Below are 16,813 nucleotides of genomic sequence, written 5' to 3' on the forward strand. Positions count from 1 at the left end.
CTTTCTCTTTCAATGACAGCAAATCTCAGAACTCTTCTGCCACTCTTCTGTACTACTTTCAGGTCCATGTGATTTTCTTTTTAATGTCGCTGTTATTGGCAGATCTTTGTTCTTTGAAGAGTACGTTTGATTTGGGGAGTTAGTCAAATACTATTTGGAGCCCTATTTCATGGATGAAGATGCCAAATCCTGAGAAACAAGGGACTGTTAGTTACAATACAGTTGTTTGCTTGACTTTGTTTTATTTCTTTCTTTATTCAACAGGGCTGAACTTGGTCCAAAAGCCCATTCTAGAAACAATAAGAGCACTGCTTCCCAAGGCAATTGATTTGCAAATATCAAACCCTCATGGAGCATATACCTTCAAGTTTATTACTTTCTCTTTTTTTAAGTTCATTAGTTTTAAAAAAAGTTTTGCTCCTTTATATCATGTCAAGTGCATTATTCATGCTAAGAGTATTTGCAGGCCTCTTGGCTTTAGCCAGGCAATTTCCTTTGTTGTCCTTGGTTCTGTATTATTCCTTTATCTTTGAACCTTTTTAAAAAAGTTGTTTTACACACCAAGAATTTTTCTAAAGTAATTTAATCTATAAAAACTGTCCTTGAAAACATAGGATCTCAGGACTGTAAATCCATTATGATCAACGTGCTTTCTTGTCTGTCTCTTTGTGTTATCTGGTGGTGAATGTTGCTACAGAAAAGCAGTTGGTCAGCCAAATTTTTTTCTACCTTGTAATAATTTGATATTTTTGCATTGTTATCCAAAATAGTTTTTCTTCACTTTAAGTTTGAGCTTTATAGAATAAGTCTTTGGAGTTCCCATTGTGGCGCAGTGGTTAACGAATCTGACTAGGAACCATGAGGTTGCGGGTTCGGTCCCTGCCCTTGCTCAGTGGGTTGACGATCCGGCGTTGCCGTGAGCTGTGGTGTAGGTTGCAGACGCGGCTCGGATCCCGCGTTGCTGTGGCTCTGGCGTAGGCTGGTGGCTGCAGCTCCGATTCGACCCCTAGCCTGTGAACCTCCATATGCCATGGGAGCGGCCCAAGAAATAGCAAAAAGACAAAAAAAAAAAAAAAGAATAAGTCTTTTATATCAATATATATACATCTTATGTGTATATATATGTGTGTATCTTCATATATATATATATATATATGCACATCATCATATGTACAACTTGTCTTTTATTTTAAAATTTCCTTTAAATACAATAAAGCCCTATAGTACATAGTATGCCTGTGATAAGAATTTGCATAATCTATTAGTGGCTAAAATTAGGATCCTCTTCCCAGGTAGGGTTTAGTTAGGAACTCCTGCCTCAAGATCACTTAGATGTTTTTAACCCCTAATACATAGTGAATTGTATGGAAAATGTGTTTTTCTAGCAGTTCAGAGTGACTGAAAACTATTGCTTTCCTTAAACTCACAAAAATGCAAACTTCCATTCTTAGAAGATTGTTTTTTAAATAGCTTTATTGAGGTAAATTGACACACAATAAACTAAAATTAAAGTTTACAATCTGATTAGTTTTGACCTATTTATCACCCGTGAAACCATCACTACCAAGACAATGAACATCTTGTCATTGTCACCAAAATTTCCTCATGTCCCTTGCAATCTCTTCCCGTACTCAATACCCCACTCCCATCCCCATTCTCAGGCACCATTGATATGCCTTCTGTCAGTACAGATAAATCTGAATTTCTTATATTTCTATAAAAATAGAGGCATATTATATGTACTCCTTTTTGTCTGGCTGCTTTCACACAACATGATTATTTTTAGGTCCATTCTGGTTATGTGTTTCAGAAGTTCATTCTTTTTTGTTGCTAATTACTAGTCCATTGTATGGATATATCACCATTTATCTGTCTACATGTTGCTGGATATTTGGATCCTTTTTTTTTTTTTTTTTTTTTTTTTATGGCCGCTTCTGCAACATATGAAGTTCCCAGGCAAGGGTTTGAATCAGAGCTGCAGCTACAGCCTACACCACAGCCATGACAACACTGGATCTGAGCCACATCTGTGACCTATGCCACAATTTGTGGCAACACTGGATCCCTACCCCACTGAGTGAGGCCAGGTATTGAACCTGCATCCTCTCAGAGAAACTCCCATTTGGATCATTTTAAATTTTTTTATGAGTTTTATTTTTTCCATTGTAGCTGATTAACAGAGTTCTGGGAATTTCTACTGAGCAGCAAACTGACCCAGTCATATATATATAGATAGATAGATAAATAGATAGATAGATGATTTTTCTCACGTTATCCTCCAACATGTTCCATCACAAGTGACTGGATATAGTTCCCTGTGCTATACAGCAGAATCTCATTGCTTATCTACTCCAAATGCGATAGTTTGCATCTATAAACCCTAGACTCCCGGTCCATCTGACCCGTGCCCCTGCCTCTTGGCAACAACAAGTCTGATCTCCAAGTCCATGAGTTTCTTTTCTGTGGGAAGTTTCATTTGTGCTGTATATTAGATTCCGGATGTAAGTTATGTCATATGGTGTTTGTCTTTCTCTTTCTGACTGACTTCACTTAGTATGAGAATCTCCAGTTCCATCCATGTTGCTACAAATGGCATTATTTTTGTTCTTTTTATGGCTGAGTAGTATTCCATTGTGTATATATACCACATTTTCTTAATCTTTTTTGTCTTTCGATGAACATTTAGGTTGTTTCCATGTCTTGGCTATTGTGAATAGTGCTGCAATGAACATAGGTTGCATGTGTCTTTTTCGAGGAAAGTTTTGTCTGGATATATGTCCAAGAGTGGGATTACTGGGTCATATGGTAGTTCTGTATTTAATTTTCTGAGGTACCGCCATACTGTTTTCCATAGCGGTTGTACCAATTTACATTCCCACCAGCATTGTAGGAGGGTTTCCTTTTCTCCACACCCTCTCCAGCATTTGTTATTTGTTCACTTGTTAATGATGGCCATTCCGACAGGTATGAGGTGGACCTCATTGTAGTTTTGATTTGCATTTCTCTAATAATTAGTGATGTTGAGCACTTTTTCATGTGTTTGTGGGCCATCTGTATATCTTCCTTGGAAAAATGTCTATTCAGGTCCTTTGCCCATTTTTCAATTGGGTTGTTGGTTTTTTTGCTGTTGAGTTGTATAAGTTGCTTGTGTATTTCAGAGATTAAGTTCTTGTCAGTTAATTTCTCTCAGCTCCATTTTGTAGCCTTCAGTATATAGGTCTTACACATTTTTGATGCATGTTTAAGTGTTTCTTACTTTGATGCTAATATGGTATTATTTTTTATACTTTCAGTTCCTGATGGTTCATTGCTAAGACAGAAAAATAAAACTAACTTTTATATTTTGGTCTTGTGTCCTGTAGTTTTGCCAAACACATATTTTTAAAAGTATTTTTTGTGTGTATTTTATCGGTGTGTTTTTGTGTGTGTGTGTGGACAACCATATGTGTAAATAAACATGGTTTCATTTCTCCCTTTCCAGTTTCAGTATCTTTTATTTCTTTTTCTTTTCTTGTTACATGAAGATATATCCTTCAGTATAATATTGAATAGAAGTGGTGGGAATAGATGCATTTCTATCTTTTCCAGATTCTAAAGGGAAAGCATTTGGTTTCTCACCTTTAAGCATGCTGTCAGGCTTAGTTGTTTTTTGTTTGTTTGTTTTAACATGCCACTTATTAAATTGAGAAAGCTCCTTTTTATTGCTGCTATGCTAAAAGTTTCATCAAGAATAGATATTGGATTTCACCAAATCGTTTTTCTGCATCCATTGAGATAATCTTACATAATTTTTTTGTTTAATCTCCTAATATAATGTATTACATTGATTGTTTTTGAACATTATTCAGTCTTTGATTCCTGAGATAAATCATACTTGTTCACAATATAGTATCCTTTTTACAAATTGTTTGATTCAATTTCCTAAAACTTTAAGAACATTTGTGTCTGTTGGTCAAGAGTTCCTTTTTTTTTTTTTTTTTTTTTTTTTTTGGTACTGTCTTTGACTTTGGTAACAGAATAATGCAGACCCCATAGAATAAGTTGGGAAGTATTCCTCCTCTCTTTTCAGTTTTTTAGAAGGATTTATGTTGAATTGGTGTTTTTTTTTTTTTCCCTCAAGTGTTTGTTACAGTCACTAGTTATGCCATCTGGGCCTAGGATTTTCTTTGTTAGAAGGTTTTTAACTACAGACTCAATTTCATTAATAGATGTTAAATTTTACAAGTAACCTGATGTCTGTTAAATATTGAAGTATTCCTTGAGTGATCTGTGGTAGTTTCTCTCAAATAATTTGTCCATTTCATTTAGGTTGTTAAATATATTGATATAAGACGGTATATCTTTATTTACAATAAAGATGGTATTTCTTTATTGTCCTTTTACTTTGTGTAGAATCTGAGGTAATGCTACCTCTTTCATTGTTGGTATTGGTAATTTGACTTTTCTCTTTTTTTTCCCCTCTGTAGTTTGGCTAAGGTTTTACCAATTTTATTGATCTCATTGAAGAGTCAGCTTTTACTTTATACTACTTTTTGTCACTTAAAGACCTAAACGCTAAGGTCTCAGACTTGTAGGTTTTATTTGAACAAATAGAAGTGGAAGATGGTGTGGTGCTGCCTGGAGAACACAGACATGGAGGCTCTGGGAATTCCTTCTGTCTGGAAGAGATTGTCTAGTTCGGAAGAAGGACTCCAGAAGGAGAAAAGGAACAAACCAGGAGGCACCAAAAAGCATTCTTTATATGTCATTTGAATGACTCCAGTATTTGAATGCAGTCTCATCTTGATATGTTTGATACTTTGAGCAGCAGATTATTTCAGTAAAGAAAATCTATGGATGTATTTCAAATCCCATTTTAACCAGGTGCCTCTTTTATTGAAGATGTACATTGTAGTTTGGTGGCTTTGAGTGTTCCTTGAAAGTGAGCATGGAATGCTAGAACAGGGCCTTGGAAATCAAAAGTCCTTAGTTCCAATACAAGATCTACAACTTCCCAGCTGTATAATCTCAGGCAACTTTCTCAGCTTCACCAAATTAAGACCCTTACCTGTAAAGTGGTAATAATAATACTTATCATACCATGTGGCAAGTGTTTAAATGAATAACAAATTATTGGCACCTAGTAGGCTTTCAACCAAGTCTTCATCCCAACCTTCCCTACCATTCCTCCTCCCTGGCTACACCTCTACTCAGAATGTTAAAAGCAAAATGTTAACCAGTGGAAGAAGCAGAGAGAACAAGGAACTCTGTAACCCCATGTCTGCTGTCAGTCTTTTTAGCGGCATGGAAACCAGTAAACTGGTATACCTCTTCAGGCAGTTTTTAGCAATGGTGTACAGAGATTTGGCCTAACCTTCATAAGTGTATGTAATGCTCAGAGTCCATAAATAATGTAAGTGGAGTCGCAAATTATGTGGGAAATTAAATTCTGATGTCAGTGAGTTTGAGTTGGAAATCTCATTTGTCTTAAAGTACCTTTGAAAAATTTGTAGGAAGGCACCGCAGTGGAGGTGTGAAATTCAATAAATCTCACAAAGCTAGTTTTTTATTTTTTTTCTTTGACCACCTGAAGATGTAGCTGGCTTGAGTTTAGAATTGGTGTCATGCGGAATAAATGAGTGTAGCTTTACTACTGGACTCCTACACAAAGTCTCACTGCATAAAAGTCACCTGGGAACTTGGGCCTCTGGGAGCAATAGCTGATTTAAGTCCTCCAGTTCTTGGGTTTACATGAGGAATATCAAATGGAATGGCTGTTGGAACTGTTCTCATTGCCTAGATTCTTAATGTTCCCTCTTGCAGTACATGTATAGTTGAATTCCATAACTTAATTAGAAGTATTAGCTATTCTGCTTTCAGATTCTCTGAAAAGAAATGCTGCTTCTTTGTTTCTTTACCTTCTAAGATAAGCTTTGAAGGTCAAAATGAAAGTTCACATCTCCCACACTGCTATTTAGCACTTCTGTTGTTGTTGTCACGCATTGGTCAAAGCACACTTTTCCAAAGGGCCTGGTTGTGAGTTTAGACTGTTAGTCAACCCACTTGGCAAGGCATCCACAATCAATAGATCTGATTATTGTGTTTATATAACAAAGCCAAATTTTAGTGTAAATTTTAGACCAGGGTTTAGCCAACTATGGCTAGGAGCCAGTCATGTGTTTTTATAAATAATATTTTATTAGATCACAGCCACGCCCACTTATTTACACTTTTTCTGTGAATGCTTTCACTTATAACAGCAGCATTGAGTAGTTACAACGGAAATCCTGTAGCTTGAAAGTCTAAATGTTTATAATCCGCTCGTTATTGGAAAAGTTTGCTGACCCGTGGTCTAAACCTTTATAAGTTTAGAACAGAAGTTCAAAGTGTAGTCAAATGACCAAGAAGATCAAAATGACCAAGAAAATGGTAAAAAAAAAAATATAAATTTCTGGAAGTTACCAGGTACCCACTGAGTCAGAACCTCTTGGGAGAGAACCTCAGAATCCACATGTTCCAGGTGATTTTTAACACACACTGAAGTTTTGCTATCACTGGCTCAGTGAAGAGGAAAATTAACATGAAACTAATGCTATTTATAAATGGTGTGCCTACCTCAAATAAACTAGTTTTACTAGGGTATCTAGAAAGGAAACCTTATGTGTGTACTTCAAAATTATTTGAAAGACATGCTGAAGGGAAGTTACCATCTAGTTGGAGGAGACGTTAAATGTTTGAAGAAAATTTCAAAAATGAAATCCAGAGGACAGACTGTAAATTCTGAGGAGATGATCTTTGCAGACAAGCTTGGTGCATTCTGATTCACCACTGAGTCTTGAACTGCATTTAATGAGTCACAACATATACAGGGTAAAAGAAAGAAAATAGAAAATTAGAGAGTATTCCAAACGGCATGGGTAAATATTATTGTGTGAAACTTTTGTTTTGGTCACCTACATATGCATATATGCAGACTGGTTGCCATAATATAGAGTGTACCTTAAGCTTCCCATTGTGATCAAAATATTTTTTTCTAATTCCACTTTTAAAGATTGTGTTTAGGACACATTTAAGATAGGACTAGGAGGCCAAGTAGCTGTTTCCAGAGGTAATACATAGTTTTTCTTTACACATAATAAAAAACAAGCTGTTATTTCCTTTTAATAAAATAATACATCAATATGTAGACATGGCATATGCATATTTTCCAAATCCACTGTCTTCCTCTGGGCAGGCCTGATAAATTAAAGGAACTCTAGAATTTTAGACCAAAGGACTTTAGAAACTATTGCTTTTACCTCTCAATTTTATGGGAAAGGAAAATGAGACTGAAAAATAAACAGTTTGTCTAAGGTCACATGCAAAACAAGAGAAAGATCAGCTAAGAGAGCTTCTGGATGCTACACTAGACATGCCAGTGGCTCACTCATGAGCTGAGCCTTTCTGGGGACTCAGCAAAGTCAAAAGATCAAGGAACACTGGTCCTTATGGCTCATGGCACAAGTTGGCTAGAGATGAGTGGTGTTTGCCTTCTTGACTGGATTAACTTCTTTCTCATTCACCTAAGTTCCTACCACTCTATTTTGACCTTGGTGGTGTTGTTTTTACTTGCAGTTGAGAAATTATCTTATAATAGAAATTTTTTCACTATTTGCATGCATTATTATCATAAGTAAAAAGTAAATAAAAGCTACACCAAGAGGACTATGTGTTTAATTAAAGGAAGAGATTATATTTCTGTGTGGAATTAAAGGATATACCTGGGAGTTTGTGTTTTAAATGTTTGAAAGACCACATAAAGCCTGTTCTTTATACTAGCCTCATTTTACCATCTTTGCCTAACTCTTACAGGGGTTGGAGGGGGCGAGGGGAAGACGGATGAGTGAAGGTTCTTTGACTTACCAATGGTACATAGCTCCCCGGTGGTAGGCCCAGAAGCAGGACTTTCATCTTCAGAGGCCCATCTGGGTAGGTACAGTGTTTTCAATGTTGGGAAGAACTTTTATGGTTGTCATTGTTAGGATGATGGTGTTGGTAACTCTCTTACAAATCACATGGACACTGCACGCCATCTCATTTAATCCTCACAACAATACTCGGTAACGCTTCCCGAATTTTACAGTTGAGAGAAATAAAGCCCAGTTCTGGTTATATACTGCTGCATAACAAGCTACCCCCAAACTTAATGTCTTTCAATAACTTTTTTATTAGACCTCAGGGATTCTGTGAGTCAGGACTTTGAGCAGGATTTGTCTGAATGACCCTTTTGCTCTTTCTGGCATTGATTGTGTTGCCTCAGTGGTCCTCAGCTGGTGAACAGCAGGTCTTGAGGGTCCAGGAGGCTCCCCTCACATAGCTGGTCCCTCAGCCACAATGGTGGAAGTCTGGACTCAGTTGAGTCTGTTGTCCAGAAGGCTTCTCTTGCATGGTTTCCTCAGGATAGTTGGATTTCTTGCATTGTAGCTCAAGACACCAGTGAAAAGTACTCTAAGAGATGCATTTGGAAACTGTGTGTCCTTTTCTGGCTGAGGACTTCCAGTTCATGTTTCTAAACCACATTCTTTGTTGGGTATATGGGGACAGGTATTGCCATTCTTGTAATTTAGTTTGTAAACCCAAGCCTTAGGCAATATTCTGCACTTGTTTCTATCTAGTGCCTCCTTTGTAAGGCAACCACTGGCCCCTTTAGAGAGGGCAAGTTAGGACTCCTGGTTTCTGTGATAATCCATGCTTCGAAAATCTGTAAAAACGAAAGGTAAATTTAGCTATCTCCAGTCTAAGGAATATGAGTGTTTTCGTAGCGTGTGTGTGTGATATAATCCTTTTTTTTCCTTTAATCTTCTGGCTGCACCCATGGCATGTGGAAATTCCAGGGACAGGGATGGAACCCTCACTATAGCAGTGGCCTGAGGCACAGCAGTGACAGTGCTGAATCCTTAACCTGCGGCACCACCTGGGAACTCCTTAATTCCTTTTAACTAATGACAACCCTTCAGGGATGAAGAATACCACATAAGATTCAGATGAAAATGTTTTGCAGCTGAAGGCTGGGTGGTAAAAATCTACAGAGCTTGTGAATGGGAGCCAGAAAACATGGGCTTGGTTCCCAACTCTGCCACTTCCTGTGCAGTGTCCTGGGCATGTCAGTTTATCTGAGCCTCAGTTTCTTTCTTCATCAATAATATGAGATGGGCTTATATAAAATCACTTCTAGGCATATGGTATATAGATCTATAATCATACTTTCTTGTACGTCTTTCTTGTACATCTGTTTCCTAGCACCTTGTAACTAAGAACATTGTAGAGGCAGAGGAAGGGCACAAGTGGAATTACACATCTTCCCATTTGTACTTGACAAAGCAGTACACCCCACCCAAGTATTTTATTTTGTAATAAAATTCTTTAGGGCAAATATTTACTGATTTATTCAACGGCAGTGTTAGTATTGTTTTTGATTTACCATCTTTCTTTACATGACATCAGATTTTGGTAGTCAAATGTTGCACTTGGGCCAGATTACCTAGCTGTTTATGTTCCTTTAGCATTCTTAAAATGCACCCACATCAATACTGAGCTCTCTTATATGTCTGCTCTTTTTTTTTTCCTTTTTCTTTCTCTCTTTTTCTTTCAGTAAGTCTCCTTCCGTAAAGAAATATGATAGTAGCCAAAGAGGCTTTTTGTTGTGTTTTAAAAATCTGCCTTCGAAGAACCCTTAAAGTACATTAACCTGATACCCATACACGAATAGTGACAGGCTTTCTCTGCACCCCTGAGTCCCCAGTCAGGACTAAAGTTCCACAGCAGCCCAGGCTGCTTTCAGACAGATTGTTTGGTGAGGGTATGGATCTGTGTGACAAGCTCAGACTCCAGTAAGGAGCTTTCTTTTCCCTCTTCTCAGCTATGCTCTCCACAGCTCTGCTCTCCCTTCCTTTCCCCTTTCCTACTCACCCCACTTCCCTTTCTCTTCCTCCTCTGCCTTCTTGCCCTCTCCTTCCTGTTTTAGTATGTGGGGAAGGAGGGGGAGGCCTGCGTGCTTCCTTGCTATGTAGGAACGCCCCATGCTCTTCTGTCCTCTCCCCCTGAAGATTTCCTCCAGTGCTACTTACTATCTGATGTCCCCAGCGTTCTGATGTCCCAACCACTGCTTCTGTAGTAAAGCAAGATGCTGCCTTTTTCAGAACTTCTTTGGACTTTTTGGATATTCTTCAAGTCAAATAACTTTTCCTCTTTCACAAAAATCCATAGATAGGCAATTACAACAGCACTGTGTATTGGGAAAAGTTTTGCTTCCTTGCTTATATTTTTAGATTTTGCTCTTTGGTAGTTGAAATAGTAAAGTTTAAAAATGGATTTTTAAAAAAAATTTTTAATTGTTATTTCCCCAATACAATTTTTTTTCTACTGTACAGCGTGGTGACCCAATTACACATACATGTATACATTCTTTTTTCTCCCATTCTCATGCTCCATCATAAGTGACTAGACATAGTTCTCAGTGCTACACAGCAGGATCTCAGGGTTAATAGATGCAAACTATTGCGTTTGGAATAAAAAAAATGTTTTTTACAACTAAAACGATGGTTTGTAATGGGAACCAGAGGTATGGTTACAAATACGTAGTGATGTATTCATCTCGGTTTTATCTTTCTTGCCTTACCTTGAGTCTTAGGACTTCTTGTTGTAGAAAACTCACAGCTTTCCTTCTAGTGCCCTTCTGTGGGAGGGAAGAAGTGAGAAGAAATGAAACTTCCCCCTGCTGCTTTTAAAAAGCCTGACTTATATCAGAGAAGGGGGCTAACCAAGTGTTCAACATAAATGGCAAGGGTAATCAGTTGAACGTTATGCGGTAAAGATACTTTTTCCTTTAAAGTGGCATATTTTGTAACTTCAGTAACTTGATGGTGCAAAATTTGCTAATGACAGGCAACCCCCTGATAAATATGAGGCTGTAAAATTAGAAGAAATTTGTTTACATGTGGGACAAAAATATTTTTTAGTGGTAACTTAAAATGATTTTTGAAAAAGAGGTGCTACCGCTTGGTGTTTGATCCAGTGTGACAATTTTCCTTCAAGATCCTTATGAAAGTTTCAGTGCCAGAATTTCACACATATATATTCAGAGATAAATGTTTTTAAGATGATAAGCTTCCTTTAACAGAATCACAGCATCACTTAACTCAAATTAAGTACTGGTAATGTGCAAAAAGTAGTTTTTCAGTCTGTGTTCACCCACAGATCTGAAATATATATATATTCATATATATTTTCATATTCTTTTTTTCCAAATGGGTAGATCTCTTTAGTTCAATGAGCTAAATTTCAATCCATTGGAGGCTTTGATGGTTCTATTCTGAAACCTGGTTCTATTCTGAAACATGATAACTATATATATATAAATATATATATAATTACACAACAATATAATATATATAATTATGATATGATGGTTATAATTTTTATATATAATGATATATATATAATTATGATAAGATGTTCTATTCTGAAACACGATAACAATGCTGATAGATTATACATATGGCTTGATTAATATTGTTACAGAGTTGCTTTAAAAATGGGCCTGATATTATGTATTGCTCGTGCTCCCATAAATAAACAGCTATGGTATACAACTAGTCTGTGAGATTTCTCGCTAGCTTCTCAGAGGGCCGAATTAATAATTTGGCTTTAGAACTGTACCTTCTAAAATATATTTTAAAGTTGTGTATGAACTTATTCATGGAACCACCACTTTTGTAAAATTTTAAGAATATCCTTCTTCCCAGAAATGCGTATTTAATTGTACACTCTAAAAATATAGAGACATTTTGTTTTTGCTTTTTTCAGTAGAAAGGATTGTTTGGTAATTAGAGATGGCTGTTAAAGAGGCAAATTATTTTGAAAATACACATTTATTGAGAGGAGATCTGGGAATGTAAAGTAGACAGAGAGGTTACATCTACAATAGTGTAATACCAGTACAGCAGCAGTTAGGTAAATTGGTATATAAACAAGCATCTGTTACAGGAGTGTAAGAATGACATCATAAAGGATGTACGGAAAATTTTAATTGAGAAAGAATGATGCACAATTGCAGCATGACTTTAAGTCTAAATTGATTTTGCCAACAGAGTAAAAGTGGGATTCTTTTAAAACATTCCAATAATGTGAAGTATTTAAAATGTAATGTCCTGTTAATGTACCTAAAAATTAGACTCTAGGTCATCCAATAAGAGTAATACAGCCTATGCAATATGCAATTATCTTGACAATAGTTTTATTTTTCAACAATTTTGTCATAAAACAGCAGTAAGATACAATGAATTTGATTCATTTTTTGTGTGTGAATCATTTAATAGGCCATTACATCTACTATATTAGACTCCATTCTCCTTTCAGAGCTTTTCATTATAAGGCTGTCTTTAATGGAAAGAAGTTTAACCTTCCCTCCCAGATAGATTGAACCCCATAACAGTGTAAACATTCTCATTATAAAATAAAATCCCCTTCCCCAAGGGCAGTGCTATAATTATGTTGCAGAACATCATATGAATGTTTCTCTTCAGAAATGCTGTCTCATTCTTGCTCTCAAGTTTTCATCATTTTCTAACAATCAATAATATTTTATACTTTTGCATATGATGTAGTTTAAAAATTTTTTGAACTTATTTTAATCAACTTTGAGAAGAAGTCATCAGTAAAATTGCTGTTGATTTATAAATGGGATAATTAGAGGCTTTCCTCCTAAGTACTGATCACTGGCATTGTGGCTGTTTTTATTGCCTAGTCAAACCTCTTCATTCAATTTTAAAATTGCCTTTTGAATGAACTGCACTATAAGCTTGCCAAATAGTGTCACCGTTAATACTTTACCTCCTCTATTTCATTGTCCAGTCTGCAAATGCACAATAAATTGTTTGATAAGGGGGTCAATGAGGTTGTACTAGTTTTTAAGTGAATTATAACCAAACAGTTCAGATTATGTCACACACTTATTGTTATTGTAGAGCTGTGTTTAAAAGATAGCAGGACAGTCCTTTGGTTCATTTTGCACTGTTAGATCAAAAATTTATCCAGTGCAAATCAGGATACTGTGGTTCTTCAACAAATTGCCAATCTTTCTATCAAGGGAAAAGAAAAAAAACGCCACTTTCAGATTTGTAGACTTCACCCCTTGTGAATGGTTTACTGAAAGTGACAAATCTTCCATGTTTCTACTTTAGAAAGAGAAAGTCTGGTTTCTGTGTGAACGTGTTAGAACAAAGATTTCAGATGATTATTTCAAGATAATAATTTTATGAAGAGGCCAAAGGAAATATTCATTGGAAGGTCTGAGGACCATATGTTGTTAGTATGAAAACGCATAGCTGATCCAGGTCATCTGTTACATAGGTAGCGGGTCTGTTTCCATACGTGTGTGACCTTACTGGGTATAGAGTATGTTGTAAAAGGCACTTTTCCACCCTTTGACTTGTAGGTGCATAGTTACAACCTCTTTCCCGGGTTACTTTCATGGGAAGGAAGTCAGGATTTCCTTAAATGCATATCTTTCTGCTTATGCAGACTTCGTGAGGGTTTTTGAGAAATGTAAAAAGGCAAAAGTAAGAAACTTTGTGCTTGTTGCGTCTAAAAGCAAGTCTGTTTGTGTGTGTCTCTCCCTTTGTAACAGAAGGAATGTTTCTTATGTTTCTGTCTTCAGACAGTTGGCACACATTTCATCTCAGCAGCTGCTTTCTCTTAAAGTGCAGTAGAGTGTAGGACTGTAGTGACACCAGCATTAATACTTCACATTCTGCTATCATATGCTGTCACTGGGAAATATGGATCTAGGTTACATGTGTTTGCAGACTTTGTACTGCTGAATTATGAAAGCTGACTCTGTTGGAGGATTGTGTTGTATTCGAAGACTGTGAATTGAACAATAAATGAATGCAGGAGGCTGTTTAGAGTGCTATACCATGCTCTCCTTTTGGTGCCTAACTGAGCCTGAGCTTTAAAATTTGGAAGTGCCAAATTGTGCTGGAAAATACCTTAAAGTGAACATCTAAATTATTTTGTCAAAAGGCATTTGTTTGTATTGTCTTTCACTGTTAAAATTTTTTATTCTTTTTTTTCTCCCACACTTGTACACATTGTTGTATTTTAGAGAAATGAAACAGTAAAGCATTTTACAAATGATCAAAGAAAAAATAGTTTTCTCATTCAGATAAATATTTTCGAAGGGAATTAATTGTTAAAATCACTTATAGTGGTTATAAAATTGTACATGTTTTAGATTTTCTTTCTAATTTATGTAGTTTAAGATATAGCACTCAGAACACAATTAGTAAGATAACAGTTGTTCTTTTTGTCTTTGTGTCTGAGATATGTCTGCACACACATGCACACAAACACATATGTACGCACTTTGTGTGTAAATACACACATACATATATTTTCATCTTTTAGGTTATAATAAAATTTCTAAAAAAGCAGTTACTGTTGATTTATAAACAATGTTCAGAAGGTAGTAAATGATATAACGCTATCCTAATAAAATATGAAAGAGCATATGTAAGAAATATTTTAGGTGAAAATAAATTTATAGATCAGTATCTGGAGGGATCGATCAAAAAGGAGAATCAAAGCTGAGAGGTTGCATTTCGGCCTATTGTAAGGACCGGGTATTCAGTATTTACTGACCATCAATACTTTGATATCTTTTAAAAATTTCATCTCAGATTAAATGTGTTTGCCTTATTTATCAGTTTATTTGGGGACTGTCTAACTTGTAGAGTTGAATTGGTGTTTTAGGCACTAGGGCATAGGTGATGTTTTTTGACCTATATTATCTGCCTTGAAAACTGCCATAATGGTCATCTTGTATCATCCAGGCTACCCACTTACTTCCAAGTTGTGTTGCAAAGCACCCGGTTTCAAGAAGTTTGAATTATTTTTATTTAGGTAACATTAAGGTCTCAGGTTGTGAAAATGCAACTTTGTAAAAATTTATGATTATTGATGTTTGAATCAGCTATTTATGTTACCTCATTTTGCTATTTGAGAGAAACAAGCCTTCTGTCTTCATAGCACACTATTAAACAATGGCTATGACAGTGATATTCATTCATATAAAGAAGTTAAGGAAGAATTAGGATTTGTTTTGAATTTTATAAGTCCTGTTTTTATCTTTTTTTTAAAGAGTCAGTGTCAAAAACTACTTATCCTGTGTCCCCAAATCATGTGAAAATTTTGCATTCTTCCATATTATTTTGCCTATTCAGTGAGCAGACTGGTTGCCATTGCAGTACTTAATACTTGACACTGCAAAAGGAATCACATTAGTAGCCTGGAATGATCATTTTCTAACTATCCACTGGCTGTCTCTTTATAATTCAGTATGTCCTGAGTGTGAACAGATATGCAGTACTTCCTTACTCCTTTTCCTTTTAAAAGTTGATTTCTAAGTGGCCCATTTAAAAATGGCCTCAGTGTGAAATTGTACCTCAAGCAAGCCTACTTCCCCATCTTAAGAAGGCAAAACTCAGGGACTCATCTTCCTGTGCAGCACTTTGTGTATTACCCTGATGTGGAACACATAAGATGTTCCTTTAAACAAAGCTGCTACTTAAGGGAACAGTTTCCTATCATTTGTGCACAACAAGTGCTGTGTAGCACATTCAGGGCCATCATGACCATCCATTAGAGCCCTGTCCTGTATCTGCCTCAAATTAGTGCTACCTATGGAAACTAACCATGTTTGTCGAAGGGCTCTTGCTAAAAAACGTACTGTCTGGGGTTGGGATCTAAAATGCTACTGTTAGCTGATTGCAAAAACGTAAAACACATCAACAGTTTTTGCAGTAGAATTAAACATGTGAACGAATCGAATGAAGGGTGGAAGCAGCACTTGGCTTTCTTAGTCACAGTTCTCTGCAATCAGGGGCCATTAAGTACAGTTATATGGTTCCATGACTTCTCTGTGACGGAGGTAGTGACCTCAGGTTTCCTTTGTTTCTCTCTTTTCCCCATAGCCATCCTTACTGCAAAAGGAATCACTAAATAAAACTTCTGAAAGCACACTTCCAAAATCAAAACACCTACAAGGAGCCAGTATTTGAGTCCTCCACAAGAAATACTAGATTTTGCTTCCTCCTGTGTTTGATTAAGGTAGAAAGGGTTGGAGATAGAAGAATAGCTTTTTATGTAAACAGAGCCATGCATTCAACATGTGAATGCCTGGTCTGACTTTCAGGTTAGCTAAATAACATCCTGTTAAGAATACCCTTTTTCCTATTTCTTCTGTATTTCTCCCAACATGTACATAGGTTCAGACTTCCAGTATAACCAACTTCCTTGGCTGGTGATTTAACTTTATGTAATTTTATTATTTTTCAAAAGTTTCATGTGGAATTCTTTCTGTCTGGAAGAATAAGGTACAATCAGTAAGGAAGTCCTAAATTGTAATTATCAATTATAATCAATATGGTAACATTGGTGTCCTTTTCTTTTATTGCTTATCTCCTCAAAAGTTAATTGCAATTTTCAGCTTCAAATGTTGGCAAAACTTGAGCTTTTTACTCTTTGCAACATAGCGGATGTCAAAAGTATCTGTACTTCAAGAAGGAGACTAAGGCAGAAGTGATTGGATAATTTGGTTGTGTCAGAGAGAGTTAAACTTTGCCTTTATTGAGGTAATGGTCATGGTTTATGATGGCTGGTTCTGTGCCCATCTATAGCCTCTGACACATTTTTGGAGAGCATAGCTTACACTCTCTGGATATAATTTAAAGTGCTTGCTATAGTGAAAAGAACTCCAGACTAGTGGTTGGAGCTGCAGCACTGTTACTAACTAGCA

The 16,813-nt window shown here is 36.3% G+C and overlaps 1 protein-coding gene across 19 annotated transcripts in view; it reads left to right on the plus strand.

Annotated features, from left to right (window-relative positions):
• The window catches only part of GTDC1 (glycosyltransferase like domain containing 1), a 427,341-nt gene that overhangs the window by 215,326 nt on the left and 195,202 nt on the right, over positions 1 to 16,813 (plus strand). The window contains exon 1 of one of the 19 annotated variants that reach the window (XM_084998909.1): positions 7,831 to 7,947. The exons of the other annotated variants lie outside the window; for them this stretch is intronic. The gene's annotated coding sequence lies outside the window, so the exon portion shown is untranslated. Of the gene's footprint in view, positions 1 to 7,830; positions 7,948 to 16,813 lie in introns of those variants that run through there. 19 annotated transcript variants of the gene reach the window in all.

The sequence above is a fragment of the Sus scrofa genome, chromosome 15 (genome assembly GCF_054392235.1).
Source record: "Sus scrofa isolate SSC_HxYL_T2T_F1_AM1 chromosome 15, Sscrofa_HxYL_maternal_Yorkshire_Landrace_v2.0, whole genome shotgun sequence".
Lineage (NCBI taxonomy): Eukaryota > Metazoa > Chordata > Mammalia > Artiodactyla > Suidae > Sus > Sus scrofa.